The 6,237-nt window shown below is 40.3% G+C and overlaps 1 long non-coding RNA gene across 1 annotated transcript; it reads right to left on the minus strand.

Annotated features, from left to right (window-relative positions):
• Nucleotides 1-2,909: 2,909 nt before the first annotated feature.
• LOC308103482 lies at nt 2,910-4,501 on the minus strand. The gene is made up of 3 exons (XR_013934745.1): nt 4,395-4,501; nt 4,160-4,274; nt 2,910-4,055 (listed from the first exon to the last, which is right to left on the minus strand). It is a non-coding gene; the product is annotated as an uncharacterized lncRNA (long non-coding RNA).
• Between the last annotated feature and the right edge of the window lie 1,736 nt (nt 4,502-6,237).

The raw sequence follows: 6,237 nt of genomic DNA on the forward strand, positions 1-6,237 counted from the left end.
AATCGAGCAGCCAATCTAGCATTTGGTCCAGAAGCCTGAAAGCTATGCAATCTCTACCATCTCCTGACAAATAAATTAAAGTCGCTGATTCGTGGACACCTTTATGGACACTCTTGCCAGAGGCTGCTTAAGTTTGTAGAGAACTCAAGTGTGGCTGCAAAGCTGAGCCCTTCTGTTCGAGAAAGTGTAGATGCCGGGATGCTGGGTTACCTTGCAGAGCATTATGCCAATGTGCTGGTAATTGCAAAATGGCACACATGAATACATGTAGTTACTAAACACTAATCACAAAAAAACAGTAATGATCAAGAAGAAAATACATGAGAAGATAGAGTGTAAAGCAAGCAAGAAGATGTAGAGTGCAAAATAAATAAGATGCAGAGAGTAAAATAAGAATATGCAGAGTAAGATAAGATGCAGAGTAAAATAAATGAGAATATGCAGAGAGTTAGATAAATAAAGAAGATTCAAAGAGTACAATAAAAAAATTATGCAGAAAGTAAAATAAATAAGTGATGTAGAAATGAAAACAGAAGGTAGACTACAAAATACGGCATGTTATGCACTGCATAACCTGTCGTATTGAGTCTGCATAATATGCAGACTGCCATGGTCAACTGTTTAAACAGCCATTTAGAATTTCTTCAACATGGTCCCTTCCTAAAAAGTTTAATAAACAAGCAAACAAATAAATAACCCCTTCTAGGATATATTAAGAAGCACTCAATGTACGTACCAAATTATACACTTTTATGACGTCCCCTTATGTTTTCTTTTGTGTCACCTGCTTTTAGGCGGTCACTTCCTGTTTAAAACCTTTTTGGGCACCCCTTGTAGGATGCGTTCAGATCACCCAAGGGACATTTGTACCACATTTCATGCTTTTATGAGATTCTGTAGGTATCTTGCATCATCTTTCAACACTGTAGGCGGCCATTTTCAATTTAGTCAATAACTCACTTCCTGTTTCAGATTATTTTTGGCACCCCTTCTAGGATGTGTTAGGATGACCCAAGGGACATATGTGCCAAATTGTATACTTTTTGGAGATTCTATAGGCTTTTTGAGTCAATCGTCAACACTGTAGGCGGCCATTTTCAATTTAGTCAATAACTCACTTCCTGTTGAAGACTTTTTTGGGCACCCCTTCTAGGATGTCTTAGGATGACCCAAGGGACATGTGTGACACATTTTATACTTTTTGGAGATTCTTTAGTTGTCTTTTGAGTCAATCGACAACACTAGGCGGCCATTTTCAATTTGGTCAATAACTCACTTCCTGTTTCAGATTTTTTTGGGCTCTCCTTCTAGGATGTCTTAGGATGACCCAAAGGACATGTGTGCCACATTTTATGCTTTTTGGAGATTATTTTGGTGTCTTTTGAGTCAACGGTCAACAGTTTAGGTGGCCATTTTGGATTTTGTCCATAACTCACTTCCTGTTTAAGATTTTTTTGGGCACCCCTTCTAGGATGTTTTAGGATGACCCAAGGGACATCTGTATCAAATTTCATGCTTTTATCCGCCGCGTAACGATTTTTCACTTAGTACCCCCTACTATACCTAAATCGTACTGAAATATGGAATATGGAGTTCCACACGACTCGAGACTCGGGCCAAGTAGGCTACTGACGTATTGATGACCAAGTCTTTTGGTGGATCAGCAGGATGGTGAATTGGAGATTATGAATTCACAAAACTAGGGCCAATGACCGTTGGGAATGCATGACCCTCGGTTATGCAATACCCGTTGTGCCCCTTTGTCAGTACCTATTATTGCCAGACCCAAGGGGTCGGGCTTACATGAGGCTTTGTACCGGTTTCGTCCATACATGGGCAGGGGCCATTTGTCCTCCGGCCCCAGCCAAAAAAAAGTTTGTGACGTCCCCTTTCGTCACGAACTATTCATGACATCATGAACTTCAGTTATAAAGTGGTTTGTAGGTGTGTTACATACTAGGACTTCATTCTGGGTCTGGCAGAACCAGGTTTCCTGGTCTTGTTATCATAGTAGACTACTTGGAGGCCAGTAGCTACTGTCATATTGATGACCTCTGGGATCTCCATATATGAACATAAATGGGACAAACACAGACAGATACAGAGATCAGTATATGACAGTATGACCAAAAAAGGATATGAAAAAAGGTAGGATATGCACAACCCCACAGTTCTTTGAACACGGTGCTGGACCCAAAAAATAATCGAGTGAAAAAGAAGAAAAGAAAAGAAGGGCTTCATCAGATACACTGGAGCTTATTCCTGTTTGCACCTTCCACTTCTTCACTCTTCCTGTCGCCTTCCTTGGTCATTTTAATTTGATTTGAGTTGAATCTCACTGTGGAACTGCTGCCTTATAGAGAGATGAAATGAGTGCAGCTTTACAAGTAGCCCATGTTTGGTACCATGAGAAATTTGATCAAGCCACAAACATACATATAAACATGGTGTCTGTTACCTTCTTCTGACCAGTCCCCGGATCCAGAACCAGAACTATCTAGAAGATCATGTCCTGATCCATCCGAGATCAGTATATGACAGTATGACCAAAAAAAGGATATGAAAGAAGGTAGGATATGCACAACCCCACAGTTCTTTGAACACAGTGCTGGACCCAAAAAATAATCAAGTGAAAAAGAAGAAAAGAAGGGCTTCATCAGATACACAGACACACACACACACACACACACACACAGCCAGCCAGCCAGCCAGCCAGCCAGCCAGCCAGCCAGCCAGACAGACAGACAGACAGACAAATACATAGCTAGATTTATGGATTTATAGATATTTCTACACAACAGCCAATCCGGCCAACTTCCCAATCGGCTCATCACTCCCTCGAGGTCCTTACTGAGACACACGGCAAGTTTGAAGTTGATCAGTCAATCGGTTCTTGAGATATGTGGGGGACATGGATTTTGTGCATTTGCAAATTTAGATAGATGTGAAAAATATTCATAAAATGTGAAAGAAATCTTTGTTATTTCCTTGAACTACTGGCAGCATGCACAAGATATTTAGCACAAATGATCGTTGCAGTTTGCCAAATTCGCCATGGGTGGATACATTTGGGGGACATACATCACAAATCTAACCATGTCTCCTGCTATATTTTTTACATTTATTGTATGTTTACACAACACATCACATGTGAGCTTGTAGATCAGCTACTCTCACCACACAACACCATCGTATGTCAAGGCATAAATAAAGTCTTTGTTGTGACAAGGGGGTTTGTTCAGAACAGATACACATCACATTCAACAACGCTACAAATAAAGTCCCACAACATAATCCCCCAACGCATTCCTATAGTCAACCAAATACATAAACAACACAATAACCCCACTTCCTGCCGCCCAAGTGCATCATGGGAAATCAACAAAGTGAGCTTCGGCGGACACGCCCCTAGCATTCAGAGAGAATACTGCTAATTTTCAATACCCGTCCAATTTTTTCATCATTCAAATTTGGTTGGTTGGTTAATAACGCATTACTCTGGTGTGACGAACTGGGTATGGCGGCTTTCAGGTAGGAATTGCTTGGTATGGGGTGGTCTGTGTGGGCTTTCAGGTATTGCTTGGTATGGGGTGGTGTGTGTGGGGGCTTTCAGATAGGGATTGTTTGGCATGGGGTGGTGTGTGTAGGGGATTCCACGTAGGGATTGCTTGGTATGGAGAATTGGAAGGGGGTATGGGGTGGTAGGTAGGGTGGGTGCATCGGGGGTGAGATGTACCGGGCGACAGCAATTGTTTAAATAATAAGTAGTTCATATGCACCACCATTGGTAACTGTTAGGAGACTTACTTAAAAAATGTTGTGGGAAAATTATGAATGGGCAATTGTTACATTCTGTACTTACAACAGTTTAAGCCATGTTGGCTCTAAGCATTTTAGAATATGGAAAGATCAGGGATTTCTGACATACTCCATTGGAAACCCCCCTTTGGCCTAATATATATATCCTCCAACATGTTTCCGCTTCCTTTTATAGATTATAATTGCTGCCAGTGCAGCTGCAAATATCAGTCCTACAATTCCTCCTGCAATGATGCCTGAAAACAGGATATAGGACACAAAGTTAGAACACAACAGTAACAATGCATTCCATTTTCAGATTCAGTATTATTTATGCATGTGTATACAGTATGCACACCACCTGCAAGAATTTCTTTGTTCTCCAGGAAACCTTTGCTTTTCATAGCACCTTCAACAGTTGATCCAGTGTCATCTGCTGGCCAAGGTGTAATGTCAAAGATGAGGTCTGTGTCATCCTAATTAAGACATAAGCAGGGACACTTGCATAACTTTATCTCAACTGTCCCCCTCATTTAGGATACAAGGAATTTAGGAAAATATTGTTGAGACTCCAGGAAATAAGTAATATGCCATACATGGAGCTTATTCCTGTTTGCACCTTCCACTTCTTCACTCTTCCTGTCGCCTTCCTTGGTCATTTTAATTTGATTTGAGTTGAATCTCACTGTGGAACTGCTGCCTTATAGAGATGAAATGAGTGCAGCTTTACAAGTAGCCCATGTTTGGTACCATGAGAAATTTGATCAAGCCACAAACATACATATAAACATGGTGCCTGTTACCTTCTTCTGACCAGTCCCCGGATCCAGAACCAGAACTATCTAGAAGATCATGTCCTGATCCATCCAAGTGCTCTGGAGTTATAGTGATAAACTGATACAAAGGAGAGAGAAAAAGAACAAGGACAGTTGGACAGCACCACCACTACAGTGCTGTTTTGTGGGTATATCTGTCCTAAGAGTAAAGAGACAGGGTGGGGGTTGGGGGGGTTTTCAGTAATAGTTTCTCTACATAGAACAATGAATCATTCCTGACTCAAGGTACAAAGTCCTTGTAAAGTTTCTATGGAAGCAACTATTATAGGCTACTAAAACAGCACTTGATACTTGATATGGTGTGACATGGACTGACAAGTTGGCACACATAAGCCTCTGTCTACCAAAACATTGCCCTGTGTAAATGATAATATCAACCCAGAGCAACACATGGTCGTATGTTTAAAAATATTTCCTTATTTTAGTTCAGGTAATGCGCACACAGTTTAGATTTATATTAGTAAATTAGCTAGAAATTTGCAGAAATGTATGGTTGCACTGGACAGCTCCCAGGTAAGAATGTGTTCAATTATGAGTGTGAAGCAAGGCACCCTTGTAGAAGAGTAGGAATAGAGGTGTCACAATTTGTGTGCCACAATTTCTAAGGGATGTTAGAAGAAACAACCAAGCCAAAAATAGAACTGCCAGCTGAGACTGTGAGTTCACCGTTGAGTGTTTTTCTGGGCACAATTGTAGTTTTTGCCTATGATACAGAAAGTTGCACCTTGATACACTATTCACAGGAATTCAAGCACTGTGTGCACACACATGTAGCCTAAGAAAAGAGATTGGGTATTATACAGCTGTGCAAAGGGTGAGCCTGAGTCACATCAGCAGTTGTACTGTACACACAATGGCTGTAGAAAGTGCAGGCATTAAAATTAATTACTTACCGCCATATATAGTGAAGGTAAATCCAAAGCTAATATAGAAGTAATAAGCAATAGCCTCATATTGCTGAATTGGAGTGGAGTCTTCCTATTGTACAGTCTTCCCTCTCAGGGGTTGTTTTCAGGTACTTTGATAGTGAGTATTCAGATAAGTCGCTTAAGACCACACCCACATGCAGGTGGCAGTTACAGGTACTGTAACTCACCACTGTCTCTACCTGATCTAAGGGGAAAAAGCTAAAAAAAAATCACATTTGCCTGGCTTTTAGTTAGAATAGTTTATATAAGTGTAGGTACAAAAACAAGTGGAAATCATTATTTTTGCTTACTAGCTGAAATTTCTTAAAAGCATCACTCTGACTTTATAAAGTCAGAGATGAGTACAGTAATTCCACCAGAGAGAGCTCCATGGGTCAATTAATTCTACTGTCAACTTTAAATCCTCCACAAAGAGCTCGCTGGATGGCATCTGGAACTAATTATAACCATAATTTAGTTGAGTTGAAGCAGAGCCCATGTACTGCACCCAATATTTGTTGTTTTAGTGTTCTCTTTTTTTGCTATTGTTTTTGGTGGAAATTGTTTGTTTAGGAGAATGTGTTTTTAAAGACAGACTGTTTTAAACTAATACTGATTCCATTAATGTATGTTGTATTGTATTTTACAGAGTAAAGATTTGAGTAGTGAGACTACTTGACCATATACACAGGTTT

The sequence above is a fragment of the Gymnoscopelus braueri genome, assembly GCF_963280865.1.
Source record: "Gymnoscopelus braueri genome assembly, chromosome: 16".
In the NCBI taxonomy this organism is placed as follows: Eukaryota; Metazoa; Chordata; class Actinopteri; order Myctophiformes; family Myctophidae; genus Gymnoscopelus; species Gymnoscopelus braueri.